The 23,219-nt window shown below is 36.0% G+C and overlaps 1 protein-coding gene and 1 non-coding gene across 7 annotated transcripts in view; both read left to right on the top strand.

Annotated features, from left to right (window-relative positions):
* Positions 1-23,219, top strand: part of COP1 (COP1 E3 ubiquitin ligase) — a 246,944-nt gene that overhangs the window by 208,033 nt on the left and 15,692 nt on the right. The window lies entirely within an intron of this gene.
* On the top strand, positions 13,629-13,767 carry LOC129506123 (small Cajal body-specific RNA 3). Its single transcript, XR_008663712.1, has one exon. It is a non-coding gene; the product is annotated as a small Cajal body-specific RNA 3 (non-coding RNA).

The raw sequence follows: 23,219 nt of genomic DNA, 5'->3' as shown, positions 1-23,219 counted from the left end.
CAAAACTACAATGAATTATCACCTTAACACCTGTCAGAAAGAATAGCTAGAATCAAAGACAAGAAATAATAAGTGTTGGTGAGGATGTGGAGAAAAAGGAACCTTTGTACACTGTTGGTCGGATTGCAAATTGGTGCAGCCACTGTGCAAAAGAGTATGGAGGTTTCTCAAAAAATTGAAAATAGAATTACCATATAATTCCAGTAAATACTACTGAGTATTTACCCAAAGAAAACAACACTAATTCAGAAAGATTCATGCACTCCTATGTTTCTACTGCAGCATTTTTTATAATAGGCAAGATATGGAAACAATGCAAGTATCCCTCAATAGATGAATGGGTAAAGAAAATGTAGTATTTATACACAATGAAATATTATTCAGCCATAAGAAAGAATGAGATCTTGCCATTTGCAGCAACATGGATGGACCTAGAGGGTAAGTAGAATAAGTCAGAGAGACAAATACTATGACTCTACTTGTGGAATTTAAGAAATATAAAACAAGCAAAGAACAAAAGAAACAGACTCTTAAATACAGAGAACAGCCTGGTAATTGCTGGAGGTGAAGTGGGTGGGCAGGTAGGTGAAATTAATAAAGGGATTAAAGAGTACACATACTGTAATAAGTACTAAGTAATGTATAGAATTGTTGAATCATTGTATCATACATCTGAAACTAATATAGCACAGTATATTAACTATACTTCAGTTTAAACATTAAAAAATTTTTAAAAATCTCATGATTTTCTATTTTAACAAAATACATATAGAAATAATTCCATAAAAATAATCTGCACATAATCTCACATATAAAGATCAAGGACAGGTCAATAAGATTAAAAAAGCACCTTTTCGCCATCAAGAATATTAAATCTGTTTATGAAAAGAAGTTTCAATTGGGCTTCTGTATCTCGGCCAGCTTATTATTTTATGGGGTATGCCAAAAGTTACTAATATAACTGAATAAATATAAAATATGTTTTAATATAAGCTTTATAGGAAGAATTGTTTAGAGTAAAATATTCCTACTTTGAAATAAAAGGACTACATCCATAATTTGTGTATTCTTTCTCATAGTTTGTTGATAATTAGTATGCCTGGTGGTCGGTCCTGAAAGTATTTTATAGGGAATATCAAAGAAGAATGAGAAATAGAATTTTCATGTTATGTGGGTTGAAAATAACAAAAAAAGGTTGTTGAATTATTTAGTTGTAAATTTTCTTATAAATTTAATTATGATTTTCTATATTTCTGTTTCTATAAATGAAAATTTTATTATAGTGTAAACAATTGTCTTTTCTGCATTATCACCTAGGTGTTTATAAACAGAAGATTTTTACTTGGGGAACTTAGTAAAAGTCAGTTGTTAACAAAATACACTATACATTTTGCATGAGCAGTTACATGTTAAATTCAGTTGTTTTTTGTTTCAGTGTGCAAGGTTCAGTTTCCATTCCTCTCAAAACAGTAGGAAAATATAATTTCATTTTACTGTTTGTTAATTGGGTGTTTTTACCTCCTAGTGAAAGCCTATGTATAAAAATTACCCTTTTAAAATTTGGAAGACATGTTTATTATGTACACTGTAAGTTAATGACCAGTATATTCTATTAGATCTAGTATTTCTTCCTCATTTATTGTAAAGTGATTCAAATGTAGTATCTTAGATAATAAGAACATGACTTTTTTTCTCATTTGTGTAAGTTTACTTCAGTTCTGAACTGAGACCTATAGATTTTTCCCATCAAAGAGGTATGTCTTGAATAGATTATTCCACCTGATGGGGAATTCAAGGCATTAAGTTTTGTGTTTGTATTCTTTTTAAGTATTGTGGGTGGCAAATTTAATTGAGTGAATTGATTATAATTTGAATTTGAGGTCCTGGAAGTAAGTGGTTATTATATTAATTTGCCTACTAGTTCTTTTTCCCCACTTTATCACTGTTCAAAATATATGTGATATTTTGGTTGAAGTTTTATCTCAAACAACAATCTACTTTGTAAAATAAATGACTCACCAGTATAAATTTAAACTCATATTTTTAGGGAAGTAGAACTGTTTTGTTTTTTTCCCCTCTAAACATGCATGTATTTATATATACATATAGGTACATATTCATAATTTTTTCAAAAAACATATCCATTTGTTGAAAGGAGTAGTATTCACCAATGCCAAAGCACATAATATCTTATCACCTAACTTTATTTCCTCTTTCATTCTCTCTTTGAAAGTATTTTGATATATTCTGGAGCATCAGCATGTCGGTTAAAAGAGTAACAGGTAATTGCTATACACTCTAGCTTTATTGTGACTTCCAGAGAAAAATCAATGGTCAGCAGCAGTACAGAAGGAAGTTTTAATGGTCATTAGCCTAGCATTTGAAATAAAATGTTAATGAACAAAGGGTATATAACAATCCTTTCTTAGCACTTTGCCACCTATTTCCACTATTTCTGAAAAAGTACATCCAAAAGGAACCTGTACTTAATACTTAAATTCCTTCAATTTTTAATTTTCATTCAGGTCACAATATTTTAAAATTTCCCTTGATATTTTCTATTTGGCCTCAAGTTATGTGGAATGTATTGTTTAATATCCAAATTTGAGGATTTTTCAGTTACCTTTATTGGTTTTTTTTTTTCTTTTTCTTTTTCTTTTTTAAGATTTTATGAGGACACAGGGAGAATCAGGCTCTCCACAGGGAACCCTATGTGGGACTTAATCCCATGAACTTGGGATCACACCTACGTGTAAGGCAGATGCTCAATCACTGAGCCAGCCAGGTGTCCCTCTTACTGGTTTCTAGTTTAATTTTGTTGTGGTCTGAAGAATGCCTGACTTATACTTGGGGCGGGGGGGGTAAAATTAGTTTCTTGGTTTCAAATATGTTCCATGTGCATTTGACAAGAATCTGTATTCTGCTTTTGTTAGGTAGACTCTTCTATAAATGTTAATTAGGTCAACTTAGTTGATGGTGTTTTGCAGTTTTTGTATAATCTTACTAATTTCCTGTCTAGTTCTATCAGTTATACAGAGTGGGGATTTTTGAAATCTCCAGGTATAAATTGTTCAGTTTTCTATTTCTCTTTTCAATTCTGTCAGATTTTGATTTATGTAATTTTGTGTGATGTTTCATATATAATTATTATAGTTCCCTGATGTGTATTGGCTCTTTTGTCATTATGAAATGTTCCTTTTTGCCTGTTATCATATTTTTGGTCATGAGATATATTTTGTCTGATATTAATATAGCCATTCTAACTTTCTATTGGTTAACAGCTTTTTTGGTGTGTTATCTTAGTGCTTTTCAATTTCAGTGTATTTGTATCTTTGAATGTAAGGTGTATTTCATAGATGGCATATAGTTGAATGTTCTTTTGTTATTCAGTCTTACAACCTCTGCCTTTTGATTGTTTAAATTATTTACTTTTAAAGCAAATATTAAACTGGTTTGGCTTATATATGCCATTTTGCTATTTGCTTTCTATCTGTGCTCTGTCTTTTTGTTTCTCTGTTCATATTTTATTTTATTTTTTTTAAATTTTTTTATTTATTTATGATAGTCACACAGAGAGAGAGAGAGGCAGAGACACAGGCAGAGGGAGAAGTAGGCTCCATGCACCGGGAGCCTGACGTGGGACTCGATCCCGGGTCTCCAGGATCGCGCCCTGGGCCAAAGGCAGGCGCCAAACCGCTGCGCCACCCAGGGATCCCTCTGTTCATATTTTAGTGCTATGTGGTATGCTTTTCAATGTGCCCTTTTCATTTCAGTGTTGAAGTTGTAATTTTTGCTATTTTTTATTTTCTTTCCTTAGTTGCTCTAGGAATTACAGTATGCATCTCAGTTTATCATAGATTAATGATAATTAATATAATCCCAATAAAATATAAAAACTCTCATCCAATAAAGATACCTTCCCTTCTGCTTTTGTGCTTGGTGTCCTATATATGACATCTATTGAAAACCATTATTGATTTTCTCCCTTCCTCCATCACTTATTGAGAGAGGAGTATTGAGGTCTTAAATGTGATTGTGAATTTTGTTTTCTCCTTTTAGATCTATCAGTGCTGCAAAAGTATGTCAATGTAGCATTGTTAGGTGCATACATTTAGGATTGTTATGTCTTTCTGGGGGAAATAACCCATAAGGTAATGTCTCTCTTTATCCTTGAAAATATTCCTTTTCTTGAAGTTTGCTTTCTGTGAAATTAATGTAGCTATCAACTTTCTTTTCATTAGTATTTGCATGATATGTCTTTCTCATTCCTTTTACTTTGAATCTACTTATGTATTTATCTTTAAAGTGGATTTGATTCAGTTGACATATAGTTGGGTCTTGCTCTTTTTTTACTTATTCAGTCTCTGCCTTTTAACTGGTGTATGATTATTGATAATGTTTGGATTAAAATCTACCATTTTCCTACCTCCTAATGACTCCTTTTTATCACCTCTGTTGATACTTTTCTTAAAAATTTCTTTAGTGAGTGTCTTGAAGTTTATAATATCTTTAAAAGTAATCTGTGTTTTCAAATAATATTAATATTACTTCAAAGGTAGAGTAAGAACCTTTTCCACTGTATTTCCAATTCCTTTATATTATCATTTGTACTACTCTTGTCATGTATTTTACTTTCATATATGCTATCAACACAATCCTGTTCCTTCCGTATAAAGGAGTTCCTTTAATATTTGTTGTTGACGAAGTCTTCTGATAGTGAATTGCCCTGTTTTTGTCTAAGAGAATCTTTACCTATCCTTTAGTTTTGAAAGCCTTTTTTGTTAAATATTGAACTCTGCATTGACAGGGTTTTTTGTTTTTTTTTTCTCCCTTTCAGCCCCCCCCCCCCCTTTAAGCTCTTTAAAGATGTTTGCTCCATTTTCTTCCTGCTTCCATGGTTTCTCATAATAAGTCTGCTGTAATCCCTATCTTTGCTCCTTTGTAGATAATGTGTCCTGGTTTTTCCTCTGATTCCTTTCCAGATTTACTCTTTGTCTGTGATTTTCAGCAATTTCTTAATGATATGCTGAAATATGGGTTTTAAGGTACTTGTCATGCTTGGTGTTCTCTGGACTTTTTGTATCTAGGCTTGGTTTCTTCATTAATTTTAGAAAGCTTTAGGTCATTATTTTTTCAGTGTTTTTTTCTGCCCCATTCTCTCTCACCTCTGATATTCTGCTTATTATGTATATATGTTCATGCATTTGATACTGTCCCACAGCCCTTGGACTATCTATTTTATCCTGTTTTATTTCCTCCCCCACACACACACACACTTACATTGTCCCTTGTGTTTTAGTTTGGGTAATTTCTATTGTCCTATCTTCAGGTTCACTTATTTTTCCTTCAGAGTTGTCAAGTCTAGTGATCATGCCATTAAAGGCAATGTTCACTCTGTACTGTATTTTTGGTTTCTATCATTTCTTTTTTATTCCTTCAGATAGTTTAAATTTCTTTGCTGAAATTAAGTATCTGAGTTGATGCATTTTCTACTTTTTTTATCGGGCTCTTTAATATATTGATCATGGTTATTTCATTTCAGATAGTTAAAACATCTGTGTCATACCTGAATCTAGTATAATGATTAATATCTCCTCAGATTTTTTTTTCCCCTGAATGCCTTACAATTTTTGGTAAAAAGCCATATGTATTGTACGGGACAATAGATACTGAGGGTATTTTTTTTTTTTCTGTGGATGAGCATATTTTCATTCTGCCAACTTTCATTGTGGGGGTTGTGTTAATAATGTAGTCATGATTTAAGGTGTTTAAAAACACCTTGTTCTTGCTATGATTACCCTCATTACACTGTATTCTAGTAATACTTTGTGTTTAGAGTCTTGGCTACTTTGCCAGAGGATTTTTCTAAACGTGTTTTCTGCTGGGTTTTTGGTCTGCCCTTTACACTGTTTCTTTCTTAGAGCAAATCTGTCTCTTGTAGCAATCCTTGCTATATTCCTTTATATATTATTTTTCCTTAGTGCTTGTTTATGTGTAGGGGTGGTTATGAGAAGAGAGTTTTGATTAATTGTCTGCCCAAGTCTGGTCCTGTGAACCTAGGTCCTGGGGATGTGAACTTCAGTTATTTCTGTCCATCTTCCAAATGAAATGCTGGGTCTAGCATATGTTCTGGCCCCAACCCCAGAGTAAACATTTTGTTTCCTGTTCCTTTCCCTCAACTACAGTCAGTTCTGCTCAACTACAGTCAGTTCTGCCACTGCTCTCAGACTATAACCTCCTCCACCTCCCACTCCCAGCCCTTTTCTCTACAGACTAATTCTTTTGTTCTTTAGAGGACGGACTAGGTGTGCATCTACATGGTTTTAGAAAATGGGGATCCCTGGGTGGCGCAGCGGTTTGGCGCCTGCCTTTGGCCCAGGGCGCGATCCTGGAGACCCGGGATCGAATCCCACGTCGGGCTCCCAGTGCATGGAGCCTGCTTCTCCCTCTGCCTATGTCTCTGCCTCTCTCTCTCTCTCTCTCTCTCTCTCTCTCTCTCTCTCTCTCTCTCTCTGACTATCATAAATAAATAAATAAATAAATAAATAAATAAATAAACCTTAAAAAAAAAAAAAAGAAAATGGTTGCTCTTCTCTTCTCCAGCTGATACCACATGAGAAGTTTTATGAAGATTCTCTTCAGTCTTCCCTGATGGGGATCATGGAAGAAAAGTTTGAAAGACCATGCTTCTCCTCCATCCCTAGTGTTTATAGTTGTGGGGGCCTCCCATTCATTCCATGCTGTCTACCTTGTATCATTTCATTAAACATTAACTTAAAATTCCTACTGATTTACCCAGCTATTTCTGTTTCAGGTAAGCAAATACTCTGGCATTCTCTCTCCTGCACATACCAGTTTTTTCTGGTTTTAGATTGTTCTGGCCTGTGGACTCAGTTGTTTAACAGGTTCAAGAAATGTCATTAATTAACAGCTCAGCTTTTTGTCTTGTAATCAGAGGGGTATTGCTCTTTCCAACTTTCTCCATCTCTAAGCTGAGCTCTCTAGTTTTTAGTACTTGTATTACTTTTACAGATATCAGAGATTTTTTTTGAAATTTCAGAACTTTTTTTTTTAAAGATTTTACTTATTTATTCATGAGAGACACACACACACAGAGAGGCAGAGACACAGGCAGAGAGGGAGAAACAGGTTCCACACAGGGAGCCCTACGTGGGGACTCTATCCTGGGTCTCCAGGATCATGCCCTGGGCCAAAGGCGGCACTAAACCGCAGAGCCACCCAGGCTGCCTGATATCAGAGATTTTTAAACAGTCACTTTTAATTATCTTAGACTCACTTCCTGCTATTTAAATTTATGTATTGTCAGCATATTTCGTAACTGTATTAATAGTAATAGAGTTTTTATTTCTTAAAACATTTTATTTTTTTAAAATATATTTTTATTTATTACTGAGAGAGAGAGGCAGAGACACAGGTAGAGAGAGAAGCAGGCTCCATGCAGTGATCCTGATGTGGGACTCGATCCCGGGTCTCCAGGATCAGGCCCTGGGCTGAAGGCGGCGCTAAACTGCTGAGCCACCAGGGCTGCCCTTCTTAAAACATTTTAGAGATAATTACCTTTTGTGAAATATGGTTTATAACATATTTTCATTTGTAACCTACCCCCTGCTGTATGACATGTAATCATTTAGTTTAGTGACAAAAGCAATCTCAATTACAAAAGGCAATTTGGTATTGAATTGGTAGTAGCAATTAAATTCTCTATTTGAAATGTGTTTGCTAATAAGTTTCAAGACCTGTTTAGCCAGCGACAAGAATTTTTGAAGTGTGAGGAAAATAGATATAACATCTTAACCCATTAGGATTTTTAATTATTTATTCTCAAATAAGGAAAGTCTATAAAGTTTGCCAGAATTTTTGTATGTAAATGATAGGTGTGAAGATGTATTTATGCCAATTTGGTATTCTATTATGAACCAAGAAGATTTCTATAGAAATTCAGACAAGGTAAACTATTGCTACAATTTACTACAACATGGAAAATACTGGATTAATTTTAAAATTTTTATTAAATACAATCCTTCAGTATTTTTTTATTATTATTATTCATGAGTGATGTAGAGAAAGGCAGAGACATAGGCAGAGGGAGAAGCAGGCTCCCTAAAGGGAACCTGATGCGGGACTTAATCCCAGGACCCTGGGATCACTACCTGAGCTGGAGGCAGATGCTCAACCACTGAGCCACCCAGGTGCCCCCATCTTTGTTTTTTTTTGTTTTTTTTTTTTTTAAGATTTTATTTATTTGAGAGAAAGAAAGAAGGAACGTGTGTGCATACGTGCACAAGAGAGGGGAGAGGCAGAAGGAGAAGCAGACTCCCTTTTGAGCAGGGAGCCTGATGTGGGGCTTAATCTGGGACTCCAGGATCATGACCTGAGCCAAAGGCAGATGCTTAACCAACTGAGCCACCCAGGCACCCCTATTCTTTGTCATTCTGTAAATTTAAAATCAAATCTATACAGATGCAAAGTTTTGACCATTATGGAAGATCTTAGAAATGTAAAAACAAGTTTGGTGTGTGTCTAAGCACAAATATGATCTCATTATCCTTTTAATCTTGAATCCAGGGCAGCCCCGGTGGCGCAGCGGTTTGGCGCCACCTGCAGCCCAGGGCGTGATCCTGGAGACCCTGGATCAAGTCCTGCGTCGGGCTCTCTGCATGGAGCCTGCTTCTCCCTCTGCCTGTGTCTCTGCCTCTCTCTGTGTGTGTCTCTATGAATAAATAAATAAAATCTTAAAAAAAAAAATCTTGAATCCATCCTCTATTTTGTCCCCTGCCACTCTGCCACTTACCCCTACTAATTCAGGCTTTCATCATCCCCTGCCATCACCTAGTAGTCTCAGGCTAATTTACCTGTGCCGTTTAAAATGCCTGGTGGGAAAAAAAAAATGCCTGGTGGTTACAGAATAAAATCTAGGCTTTTTACATGACATTTAACACTTCTTCAGCACAATCACCTGCCACTTGCATAGGCACATTTTTCTCTCCAGCAACACAGAACTGATTAAATACCCTCAAACACCTTATTAATAATTTGTTTGTTTACCCTGTGTATTTTTTCTTGCAGCTCACTGTGCCCAGATGCTCTTTTCTGTTCTTCTGTTTGTTACATATTATATCATTAGACAGGAAGTTCATTGCTAAGTTTTGCAGCCACAGAAGAAGCAGAGTGTTCATTGGATAGATGACTACTACCATTAGATTCCTTATCTTTTCCCCAATGTAGGAATGAATTCTATCACATTTCTAATGGGATATCCTTCAATTTTTTTGAATACTTCTGGTGACAAGGAGCCTCCTGCTTCACAAGGAAGTCCACTATATTTTTCTCTAAGTCTTAGAAATTGTTCTATTCTAACTAAGAATAGCTCTTAGTTCTTCCCATTACTTCATAAACAATAAATACTGAAAAATGCGTAACGTTTAAGAACTTGTAACTCTGCATGCAGTAAAAGTCAACATCTGATTTTTCATTGTGTTATCCCACTCTTTACCTCAGTCTTACTCAAATCCTTTGCAACTATAATACCACTTGAAAATAGAGGTGAAGAGGTCAGAACTTCATTCTGTGAAGTTGTGCTAATATCATGTATTTTCCTTTGTTATGGACTAATTTAAAATATGGAAATAGGAGAGTGAAAGAAAAGAGAATAGGACATTTACTTGCTAGTACATGTAAAACCACGCTAGCATAGGTAACAGCCTACTTCTCAATTTCCCATTTTATTTTATTTATTTTAAATTCTCATAGATTTCCATTTGTGAGGTTAAATTTTCTACTAAATTTCTGTGAACCACTTCTGTATTTCAAATTCCAGTACTGAATGTAATATCTTTTTTAACTAAATAAACTTATATAGACTATGTAAAAGTATTAAAATTAGCTTTACATATATAATCATTTTCATTTAATTTAAAAGCCTCATTAGGTTAAACACTCTTATCCTGTTCATCTTGATCTTGTCTTGGCCTTGCATTGGATCAGGTAAATAGGCATCCAGTAATATATTTTTTTTAATTAACAAGGAAATCTTTCCACTTTACTCTCACCTACCCCTTGACCAATAGCAGAAAAATGCAGACTTCTCCTTTCTTTGAACTCAACATTTATAGATAGTTTCCAGTATCTATACTGGTGTTTTTTCAAAGTATGGTCTTACTGATTATCTACTTCAGAATGATTAATTTCCTGGGTTTTGTATTAAAAATGCAAGTTTCTAAACCTCAGACTTACTAAGTTTCAAAGAGTGTGAGACCCAGGAACCTCCATGTTGTTGTTGTTGTTTCTTTATGGAATGCATAATTCTCTTTCTTTTTATTAAATATCCTAAAATTACATGGGAAAACAAAGATTCCATTCCCAACACATCCAGTGTTGATCCCACCGTGGAAATCTGTAGAGATCCAGTAATGTATCCATCTGCTAAGGGGGAAACCAGTGTTTCTAGCAGTGGCCACACAGATCTATTCTTCGTTTCACAGGAGTAATTAGATATTATCATCTCAAACCCCTTCTAAGAGCCACATTAGGAATTTGGTCACTTTAGAAGATGTTGGAAAGACCCAACTCTAGGGGGAACGTTGATTAATAGCCTGGGACTTTTTCTGTTCTCAGTAGCACAAATAAGAGGTAGAGCATTCTTGTAGTGCTTGTAGTAAGTCAGGGTCTTAAACCTGGAGTCAAAAGATCTGTCTCCCAAAGAGTAGCATGTCCTGGTTTTTAATCAGACAAATTTGACTAAACATTTTCCAATTTACTATAAAAGATACAACTCAGGGAATGCCAAATGGAAAAGATGCATAGGAAAAGCTACTGGCGGTGGTCGTGGTGGCAGCAGTGGAGAATAGAACTTTCATGCCTATTCTGGACAAGCTATCTTCCTATCACTTGGATGTGTTCACCAACTTGGAAGCTACAGAATCTTTATTTTTAACACACTGCTCATGGATTCATAAGTGACAAAATACTATAAAGTATCAGTTGTTGAGCTTTTTTTCTCTTTATATATTTGCTTTAAAAGTATTTACTGAATTAACAAATTTCATTTAAATTTTCAGAAACTCTAAATGGCCACAAAAATAAGTGATGTCAACTTAAAGATATCTCTCTATTTCAGAGGGAAAGAGTGAATTGTTGGGGAGGGGTGGAGAGAGAGAGAGAAAGAATCTCCAGCAGACTCTGTGACTAGTGCAGAGCGAGACACTCGTTTCAATCTCAAGACCCTGAGATCATGACCTGAGCTTAAATCAAGAATCTGATGCTTGACTGACTGAGCCACCCAGACACCCTGCTATGAGGTCATTTTAAATCATTCATTGAGCTCAGGAATTTATTCTATAAAACCAAAAGAAATTTATTATGAAATGCCATTCCTTTGATTTTTCCTTCCCACTTTGATATATTAACATCCTTATTTCCTCCTGGCTGTATCTTCTCCCAAGTTATTTTATTCTAAAAATTTCTGTATTGCCTTGTTCTTCCTCTCCCACTTACATAAATTATCCTCTCATCCTTGCCCAGCTCAATCTCTACGTTTTTGTTGCTCTGTTGACCATCTCCTCTCCTTGTTTTCTGGTGTTTAACAGCTACTGATGCACCTATAGAATGTACTTTACGAGCTGCCATTCAAGTATATTCTTCTCTAATTGTTGTTCTTCATTTAGTGTTGGCCCTGTGTTATTCCTTGTTTCTACTTTGAAAGCAAAAAAAAAACAAAAAACAAAAAAAAAACCTAAAAACAAACAAAAAAAACAAACCCAATAGCTGTCTTAATAAGATCTTAGTTTTCTAGGAAAGAGTTAAGATAAAATTTAAAAATACTTAACCTCTAGGAAGCCTACTTTATGTTATTTTGTTGTTTATTTTATTTATTTTTAAAGATTTTTATTTATTTGACAGCGAGAGAGAGAATGCACAAGCAGGGTATGGCAGGCTGAGGAAGAGGGAGAAGCAGGCTCTGCAGGGAGCCTGATGCAGGACTCAATTCCAGGACCCTGGGATCATGACCTGAGCCAGTCAGGCACCCTCTACTTTATGTTTTTAATCAATTTTATAAGATCATGAATATGGTGACTCTGATATGCTAGGATAGTCATACTTCAGACAACTGCCTTTTTATTTTTTTAAGATTTTATTTATTTGTTTATTTGGGAGAGTGTGAGCAAGCACACCAGCTGGGGGGAGGAGCCGAGTGAGAGGTAGAAGCAGACTCCCCACTGAGCAAGGAGCCCAAGGTGGGACTCAACCCCAGAACCCTGAGATCATGACCTGAACCAAAGGCAGATGCTTAACCAACTGTCCCATCCTGGTGCCCCCAGCTGCCCTGTAAAGAAATTTAAGTTGGGGCACCTGAGTGGCACATTTGGTTAAGTGTCTGACTCTTGGTTTTGGTTCAGGTCCTGATTTCAGGTCATGAGATTGAGCCCTACATCAAACTCCAAGGCCTGCATGGCGTCTATGTATGTTTTTCTCTCCCTTTCCCTCTGCCCCTCCTCCCTGCTCTCTCACTCTCTCTCAAATTAATAAATCTTTTTTTAAAAAAGAAATTTAGGTTATAGTATTTTATTAAGAATAATTGCCACTGGGACACCTGGGTGAGTCAGTGGTTGAACATCTGCCTTCAGCTCAGGGCGTGGTCCTGGGGTTCAGTCTTGCATCAGGCTCCTTGCAAGGAGCCTGCTTCTCCCTCTCTCTATGGCTCTGCCACATTCTCTGTGTCTCTTATGAATAAATAAATGAAATCCTTTTTTTAAAAAAAGAATTGCCACCTAATTTGGTGCTTATTATATGCCAGTTCCTTTTTGGTTAAATACTATGTTTTCTTTGAGTCTTCATAAAAATTCTGTGAAGTACCTAAAATTACTGGCCTTATAGTTGAAAAAATTGAGTCTCCAAGAAGATGAAGCCAGTACTATGACAAAACCAAAATGCAGTCCAGGTCCCCATGTCTTAAATGCATTGCTGTTTCTCCTGTATTAGATGGTATCCCTAAAGTAGTACAGATCTTTTGAAACAGTTTTTGCCAGAGTTTTCTGGAGGAATTGTGCAAATAGCACCCTTAGAAATGCACAGTTCCGTGGTCAGAGGCCCTCCACAGTATTGATCGGCAGTATGGAGTAATTGTTTTCTGTCAGATATACATGATTGTAAGCACATTGTTTTCACACTTTATTCAGGAGAGCATCCAGAGTTCATAGGTATTGGTATGTGAGGGAAGTTGTGGCTGTTGAAAGATAATATTTGAGTTGTTATATGGCAAGGAAAATTAAGTTGCTTAGGGATGGGTAAGGAGAAGAGTTTGGAAAGCACTGAAAATGAAGGAAAGGTGGTGGATGTATGTGATTTTTTGTATATGTATCTCAGTCCTCCTTCTCTTGTATATGTTCTTGACAACCTTTATTCCTAGAGTAAAGATCACTTTGATTTTATATGCTGTTTGTTTTTTTTAATGGTTTGTTTTGTAATATCTCTCTGAATCCTGTTTTTTTTCCCCTTATAGTTTATTTGAATGCATTAACATGTATTTAAATGAGAACCTCTTACAGGTGGGAAGTTGGTATAGAAAAGACTGGATAACTAAAAGTTTCTTAATAATGAAACACACCAATAATGGAACCTGTAACCAACCATGTGGACAAATGGAAAAACTGCCTTTTGTCTACAAATTGCAGTGATCCTACATAAACATGGAGGTCTCTGTCTGGCTTAGGACAGCTGGCTAAGTCTGATCGTTCCCCTCCATACAACCTTAAAACCAGCATTCCAAGTGCGGCTTTCTGTGCTATTTTGTTTACTCTTTCAGCCAATTAAGTGTACTGGGTTTTTAATAGACAACCAAGTAAGGTTACTTCTGCATCTATCTTAACTGGTTTTTAGATATTTTATGGTTTTAAGATTAGGTATTGTTTGTTGAATTCAGGAACCTACAGCCAGGAAGTGGAATGAATTTAGAAATACTATTTTTCCTGAGAGATCACATTGACTAACTCATCAGGGCTATCAGTAGAGGTCTTTAGATATGAGGAAACTAATCAGAGGTAGCTTCCATGAAGTTTTTCTCATTAGGAATTGATTTGTCATTAAGAAAGCAATTTTTCCAAACACAGTTTATGTAAACTTTTAAGTCTGTAACAAATTTTAGGAATGCTTGTTACCAGGGCAAAGCTAGCTACTAAGTATTAACTTATTAGTACTAAACTTGCAATCTTAGGTTTTTTTAGTGTGTGTGTTCTGTGAGCAGGGGAGAGGGGGCTGAGGGGCCAGGTGTGGGGGAGCTGTCAGCAGGGGAAGGAGCTGTAGTACCATTTGCTAATGCATAGCACCAGGGTGCTTGTAAGCAAACCACAAGGGGTTTATTTATAACTAATTGCGTGGGGATCTGTCCTTGTTTGTGGTTCTGAAATCCCCATATACTTCTTACTCTGGGCAGTTACTGGATCAGACAGATATTGAATAAGTAGCCTTATTTTTCTAAACTGTTTAGAAGTCATTAGTCTACTCTTATCTTCGTTTTGATGAATCATTTTAAGAGTTTGTACTCGTATTATTATTTTTTTAAAAAGATTTTATTGAGAGAATGAGTGTGTGTGTACAAGTAGGGAGAGGGGCAGAGAGAAGGACAAACAGACTTCCTGAGTGGGGAGCCTGATGTAGGGTTCCATCCCAGGACCCTGAGGTCATGACCTGAGCCAAAGGCCACCCAGGTGCCTCTCACTTATATTATTTGTGCTCTACTTCTTTACCCAAGAAATTAAAATCTTGGGCATCTGGGTGGCTTCAGTCAGGCATCTATCTGCCTTTGGCTTGGGTTGTGATCCTGGAATGCTTGGATCAAGTCCTGTGTCAGGCTCCCTTGCTCAGTGGGGAGTCTGCTTTTCTGCCCCTCCCCTAGCCTGTGCTTGCTCTCTCTCAAATAAATAAATAAGTAAGTAAGTAAAATATTTTTAAGAAATTCAAATCTAGATTCAAGACCCTTCACTAAAATGACCTCTGACGGGGATCCCCTGGGTGGCTCAGTGGTTTGGCGCCTGACTTCGGCCCAGGGCATGATCCTGGAGTGCCGGCATCGAGTCCCACATTGGGCTCCCTGCATGGAGCCTGCTTCTCCCTCTGCCTCGGTCTCTGCCCCCCCCCCCCCATGAATAAATAAAATCTTTAAAAATAAATAAATAAAATGGCCTCTGACTAAAAATCATGAACATAAATATTAGTGAGGTCTAATTCAAAAGGGAAGAGAATGTCTTATGACTGAATCTATCTTAAGATATGTTTACAAATATATTTGAGAGGTGTCCCCACCAACTCTATCATTCTTACGATGTTTTAACCAAGGCCAAGAATTGGAGTACTTAACCTTGTGTTCTTAAATCCTTTGCAATGTGTCCATTGTTTTTAATCTGCTTACTACCATGTTCTTCCATTTCATCTTCCATGAAGATGTTATGTTATGTTGTTATGTATGTGCCCTCACCCTTTTGCTGCCAGATCATATATGCCCCTTAAACTATCTCCTCTACCGACTCCAGTAAATCTGTAGGTGACAGCTGGCTTCTACTCAAATCAGATATATGATAGAGGAATTGAGTGATCCTCATATATATATAACAAATCAAAGCTGACATAGTAATTAGAGATGGATTTACTTGAATGTGAAGACAAGTATTTTGTACATTGCACCAGCACCATCAATTATACATCTTTGCTGTTTGAGGTCTTGAGGAAGCTCAGAATTTGATCTTCACAATATGAATTTTAAATCCTATTGTAAGATGAAATATTTGTGTCTTTACTTTATACTTAAAGATTAAATAGAATTATAACCTACATTTATAGCCAGGGATGTGCTAAAATCAGGGACAATCAGGTAAGTAATGGTATAGCTATATTAGTTTTTTTCTGATAGGTTGGTGTCATTAAATAGTTTTAATATCCACCCCTGAGAACAGTTTCTGTTATGTTTACTCTAAATATAAACACAACTTCCTTTGGATACCAAATATAAGAAGGTCTTAACAGGAAAATAATAAGTTTGAGACAGGGTGGAGGGATGACAGTCTGGTGATTCTGGTGGAGGTGAGTCTCCAGTGTCTTCTTGGGTATGTATATGTGTATGTGTTTCTGTCTACACACATACATTTCTAAATTGACACTTAGACATGATTTTTGACTACTTTGAAGTCTTAAGTTGTTGCTGTATTGTTAGCCTTTCAAAATGGTAAAACATCTTAGAAGAACTCCTACAAAGAAATCGTAGATCAATCTGTATACATGTATAGGGTCATTTTCCCAAAGAGAGGAGCAGTTTATAACCATATCATTTTTAATCAATGTAAATTTTTATGTAGGAAAAAAATGTTTTTCATGTAGAGACTGATCCAGTGGTAAAATTTAGTGGGCTGGTATTTGATGTTTATTTTTTTGTCTTTAAAGATTTTTTATTCATTAGAGACACACAGAGAGGCAGTGACATAAGCAGAGGGAGAAGCAGGCTCCATGCAGGGAGCCCAATAGTGGGACTCGATTCCAGTACCCTGAGGATCATGCCCTGAGCCGAAGGCAAACATTTAACCACCAAGCCACCCAGGCATCCCTAATATTTGATGTTTATAGTCATGATCACATTAAGTGCTTTTACCTTTAGATAAAATTTGAATTTTATATGCATTTATGTCTTCTATCTGATTAGTACTATTTTTTCTTAAATCTAGTTATAGATATAGGAAATATCCAGCACTGAGAGCATCGTAAGTTTACCATAAAAAAAAAAAAAATCTGGTCCACTTTGTCTTAGATTGATTATAGAAATATCTTCATTATAGGATGTTTCCATAGTTCATTCAGAAAAATTTTATTTTAAAAAGCTTAAAAATTTTGAATATGAAAATATAAGCCACCAAATCTAGAAGTCCTTTTAATTGGCAGAGTAATATTTTTCCTCTTATTAGATAAGTTAGTTATAAGAACATGTATTTGAATGAAAAAAATGCAGTATGATGTGATGAAGATAATATACTTTATCAAAATAATTGCTTATTTTATTAATCGTGGATTATATCATTCTGTTCTTAATCTTTATACTTTAGGCTTAGATAGGAGCCCAGTACCATCTTCAGCAAGGACAACAGTGCGGAGGAAAGAGAGGATTTGGATTTAACTGGATGATCTTGAAAGGATTTCCTTGTGATAAGGAAACTCCAGAATCTCCCAGATCTTGAATTGGGATTGGCAGGGAAGAGTATAGTACTGGCATGGCCTTATATACTGATTATAGAACACTCGCTTCCACTTTAGTTCTGGGGCAAGCCCTTTTCTCCAGTGATATTACTTGAAATCATACTTCTGGGGAGATCCATAAAAGACCAAATTCCATGAAGAGAAAGAACTCTACGTATATGAAGTTTGAAATGTAACATCCATTATAATATATAATTGCTGAGGCTTTCCCTTAGGTACCAAATGTTCACCTAAGACCCCTTTCTCCTTTCATACTGATTGTATAAATTTGGGTTGAGGCCATGCGTGTGATAAGCTTATTAAATCAGTATGCTACAAACCAGCAATTGGTGTATCGTATCAGTCTTCATACGTTGATTCACAGCTTTGCTATTCTATAACTGTGTATATGTGTATGTTTCTTCTTTGTAAATTGAGGATGAAAATAATATTTTCCTCAATAAGGCTGCTATGTGGAGACTAAGTGAAATAATTCATATAAACTCCTTAGCACAGTAAGTGGCCTGTTCAACAATTGGTTATGTAATAATGATAAAAGGTTGGTTTTTTAAGGTAGTAAAATGAGACAATAATAAAAAGAGAATCTTAGTTTGTAAGATCACAGAATTCATTTATTGTCTGTCTTACAAACTCAATTGAAACAAGTAATTCAGCCTTAGATCCTCTATAATAGAAGGCAGGGAGGGGTAACTGTAACATTTCAGTTTAAAGAGCAGGACCTCTTATTGATAAATTAATAGATTATAGGTTTGTGCTCATTTTTTTTCCTAGACTTATTTACATATATATTTATGAAGTCAGTTCAGAAAAACCACATGTTAAAAGGAAGGTAAGAAACAAAAAGAAACTGTCAGGCTTACAAATGGCATTTATTTAAAAATCTTTGAAGATCCTTTTGTAATGTTTGATTATCTTTGATTTGATTATCTTTGGGTCTCACATGCTGTCCATGTACAGCATAGATTTATGGCTGTATAAATGTGTGTGTAAATGAACACACACTAGTGGAGGATTCTCCTGATGACTCATATTCAGATAAAAGTGAAATGCATGTAACTCTGAGATGCAAAAACAATTATGAACTTGATAAAAGAGAAGGTGGTTTTAATAAAATAATGATTCTGTATGTCAGGAAAGCCACTCTAGTGCAAGAAAATGAAGCAACAAATGCTAGCACTTTGTGTATTTTGTCTTTTTTGTATTTAAGTTAGAGGGTACCATGGGAAAGTTTATGAAGGTTTTGGGATGATTTGAAGAAAATAAAAAGGATTGAAGAAACTGGATCACTGAACACCATCACTTAACAAGAGCATTGATAGAAGAAAAACTTAAAAATCTCTGCATGTTATGTTTGCATGTCAACTCAAGGGAGAGGAAGAGGATATTCATAAAGCAACTCTAGATCATGCATGAACAGAAAAACTGAAAGGGCAAATTCAATTTAAAGTGTTTGGTTGCTACAGGATCCTGAGTGAAAATCAGATTTGACAGTGTACAGAGTCCATGAACTCATACATGAAGAGAAGCCATTTCAATTTTCCAGATACATTTTGAATATATCACTACTCTTCCATCCCACACCAAAGAGAAAAAATGAGGCAAAAGCCCCTATTATATGTTTATAATTTTGGTATGAAAAGAGCTTAAAGTATATATGATCTTTTATTTGAAGTGATACTGCAGTCCTCACTCCAAATTAACACTCTTTTCTGGCAATGAGAAGAAAAGCTATCTGTTCATTACAAAAAGAGAATGCCAAATTAGGCAAAAAATTCTATGGGGAGAAAATTAAGGAATTTAACAGGTACAATATAGACTGAAACCTGGTTGGTTAACCTCAAAATTTTATATACTTCTTTGTTTATATTTATTTAAGGAAGATCTTAAATTCAGGCATCTTCCTCATGTTCTGTGTCCTCTAGGGAGAGTACAACAGATACTCTCTGTTGTACATAGTGTTTTACCTGTTTCATCATATTGAGTATTTGTCTGAAGGATTTAAATGGATGTACAGTTTTAACTTAGCAGACACTTTAAAAAGAAAATGCAGTGCTTGTAGGACAAACTGTTGAGGACAGACCACTTATATTAAGTCTTACTAGCTGTCCCCACTGCGGCTCTTGGATTTCAGGTAATAGCGTTCTATCACCTGAAAGGAGGACTCTGTCTCAAAGATGGTATGTCTTAGCTTTGTTTTTCTCCCAGTAAAATCTTCAAAGTACTTGCCTTCCTTAGTTTTACAACACAGACTGTAAAGTTGCTTTGGGGGAGAAAATGTTTCACAATTTTTTGAGATCCTTATTTGGCAAGGTCGTGCTTTTAAACATCCATGGGGTAGGGGGAGGCATGCATTGTTTATAGCTTTTGTCTTAGGGTGGTGTTCTGATTAAGAGTCCTGGAGTCAGGTTGCCAGATTGGCTTCCTATTGCCACTTAGCTGGCTCTGAGGCTTTGGGCAAGTTAATAACCTTTGTATACCTCTGTTTTCTATGAAATCAGAATAATAGGATCTTCCACTTAATATTGTGGAACAAAATTAGAAAATATATGGAAACTTGAGTAAATAATAAATGTTGCTGTCATCATTTTCAACACTTTCTACATTAGCCCATATAACTGGACAACTTGTACCTGTTTTAATTCATTAGATTTTAATTTTGCAATATATAAAGTACATTCCTAAATATATAAAAACATGTTTAGATGATTTACAACCCAATAGAATTGTTTATAAACAACTGTGGTATAAGCCTGAAGGAAAGAAATCCTTATAAGAGAATTACCACTGGAAGTATTGACCCTAGATGAGGAGAGATTACTTTTAATTGGTAGAATTATGGAGGACTTTATGTAGATATTGGCTTTTGTGCTGGACTTCATAAAGGCATACAAGGTTTCAGAAGGTCTAAGACAGAGATAAAGGACATGCCTGGTTAGAAGATCATAGACCAGCATCTTTTTAGTATCAGCCAGGCATTACATACTAAGTGCTATCTTAATTCAAAGTCATCACCATAAATCTTTTAAGGTATATACTTTTGACCTTTGTTCACAAGTGAAATTAAGGCTCAGAGAATTTAACTGAATTACTAAAGATAACACAACTGAATAAGGAGTAGTAGAGTTAGCATTTGAATCCAGTTCTGCCTGGCTCCAAAACCGACACTTTTCTTGCTGCACTGTCTTCAGCCTGGAGGACAGTGTGAATAAAGCTATAGATGAGAGAAACTGCAATCAGTGTTTAAGAAACTTCTAATAGAATAGTCTAAAGGAAAAAGGTGAGGTAGAATCCTGTTGGGAAATGAGAGAAGTTCCAGATTACATAGTTTTGAATGCCATACTGAAAAAAGAAGTATGAACTTTCTTATGTAGGCATCAGTAAGCTCCGAAAGCCCACTGTTCAGGAAGATGAAACTATCACCTGAGAATATTCTCATAGCAGTGTGTGGAGTGCATTATACTGAGAGAAGATTGGATATGGTCTAGTTAGGTAGGTTATTAAATAATCAGTACTTTTTTTCTGTATTCAGTTTCCTTTTGAAAGTGTTAAAGTTAGGGGATCCCTGGGTGGCTCAGCGGTTATTGCCTGCCTTTGGCCTAGGACGTGATCCTGGGGTCCCAGGATCGAGTCCCGCGTCTGGCTTCCAGGGTAGAACCTGCTTCTCCCTCTGCCTGTGTCTCTGCCCCTTTCTCTCTCTATGTCTATCATGAATAAATAAATAAAATCTTTTAAAAAAAATGTTAAAGTTGGACTCACAAATTACAAACCTGTTTATTTAGAAGTCTTTCACTATATTGGGGTGCCTGGATGGCACAGTTAAGTGTCCAATTCTTGGTTTCAGCTCAGGTCATGCTCGCAGTCAGGGTCATGAAATAGAGCCCCATATTGATATGGCTCCATGCTCATACAGGAGTCTGCTTGAGATTCTGTCTCTCCATCTCCATGTATCCCCTATCACCCTCTCTCTCTTTCTCTCAAAGAAAATCCTCATCATCATAATAAAAGTGTTTCAGTATATTCACTTAAAAAAAGTTTAAAGGATGCTTACCTGGCTCAGTCAGTAGAGCATGCAGCTTTTGATCTTGGTCATGGGTTCAAGCCTTATGTTGGACTTGGAGCCTACTTTAAAAAAAAAAAAAACAACTTTTGAAATATGTTTGAGGATAGGTAGTGTCTCCCACCTGCATCCTTTTTTTTTCTCTGCTTTTTGTAAGAATTTCCCTTATTTAACTTAACAGATGTGGATTTAAGAGTATTATTAAGGGATAGAACTAAAGACAGTGACTCTAGGTGACTGGGGGAGGCACAGAAGGGGAGTGGGACATCACTGAGGAAATAGAACAGTATTAGAAAAAAAGTAATTCTGTCCTTTCCTTGCCATTGATTACTTGTCCATAAGTAAAATCCTTACTCTGGTGTGAGAGAGTTAGTTTACATGTTTATTCCAACCTGTTGGTTTTCATCTAATCAACTAATACACAAATTGACTCATAATTTGTCATCATCTGTAAACACCATTTCCCCCCAAACTCATGGCATTTGTAGGATTATGTCCCTTTGTCAAAAATACCCTTTTATTTTGAATAGTTGCAGCTGTTACTTTTTCATGTTCCATTTGTGGTTTTATATATGAAACCGTTCTTCTCTCTCCCAGAGAGGACACTTCCTTCTTGCTTCTTCAGTTGTCCCTGTGAAATATATTTCTTACAATAATAGAGTAGTTTTCTATTTCAAAGTCCCTTTGGGGCAGCCCGGGTGGCTCAGTGGTTTAGCACCACCTTCAACCCGGGGCATGATCCTGGAGACCCGGGATCGAGTACCGCGTCGGGCTCCCTGCATAGAGCCTGCTTCTACCTCCGCCTGTGTCTCTCCCTCTCTCTCTCTCTGTGTCTCTCATGAATAAATAAATAAAATCTTTAACAACAACAACAAAAAAACAAAGTCCATTTGCCCTCCTACTATTTAATTTCAAGATCAGACTTCATTTTTTACTCATCTTCAGAACTTTAGTACATAGCAGAATACCTGACATAATATCTACCCTAATGATAAATGGATGGATAATGATACATGAATAAAATGGCATGAAATTAATAAACTTTATACTGAAGCCGCCACTATCATGATATGAAAGTGCTTAATCGACATTTATTCTTCCTATGGAAGCAATTTGGAGAGAGGAAGGTAACTACCTTATCACCTTGGAGATTAGGGAAAGCTTTTTCCAGAAACTTGTGTAAAAGCCAAGTTCTAAAGACTGAGTTAGCTGTAGGAACTTATGCAAAGGCCCCTACTGCTACAGACTGAACCTCAGACAGAGTTGCCTTTGAGGTTACCAGGTCATCTAATGCCAAATCCAAGAACCCATTATTACAATTTTTTCATACTCTCAGGATTTTTGACAGTTTGGCTACCTTCTTTTTCTAAACTCTTACCTGGAATTAGAAGAACTTTCATTTGTAGTGCCTGGGTGGTCCAGACAAATGCTCTTGATTTTGGCTCAGGTCATGATCTCATGATGGCGAAATTAAGCCCTGAGTCAGACTCTGACCTGGGTGTGGAGGCTGCTTAAGATTTTTTCTCTCCCTCTCCCTCTGCCCTCCCCACACACTCTCTTTTAAAAAAAAAAAAAAAAGAATCGACTTTCTCCTAACAATGCTGACTTACAGAGATACATGTTCTGTTCCAAATATTTATAGATGTGTTTTATTTAATAACAGCTCTCTGTTCCCTTCCTTTCATTAGCTCTATTAACTCAAGTTTTATGTTACAGTCGAGAAGACAGAGATTTAGAGAGGTTTAATAACTTGTTCATGATAACCTAGTTTGGAAATCTTAGACTAGTGAACTGAAAAGTGTTTGTGACCCCAATGACTATTCATTCCACTTTGTCACTCTAACTATATAGTGTATTTTCGTCCATATGTTTTGGTAATTTGATTTTAAGGATACAGCTTGTCTTATAT

This window comes from Nyctereutes procyonoides, unplaced genomic scaffold (genome assembly GCF_905146905.1).
Source record: "Nyctereutes procyonoides isolate TBG_1078 unplaced genomic scaffold, NYPRO_anot_genome, whole genome shotgun sequence".
In the NCBI taxonomy this organism is placed as follows: domain Eukaryota; kingdom Metazoa; phylum Chordata; class Mammalia; order Carnivora; family Canidae; genus Nyctereutes; species Nyctereutes procyonoides.
Note: the sequence above shows the minus strand (reverse complement) of the source record. Positions and strands in the feature narration are given on the sequence as shown.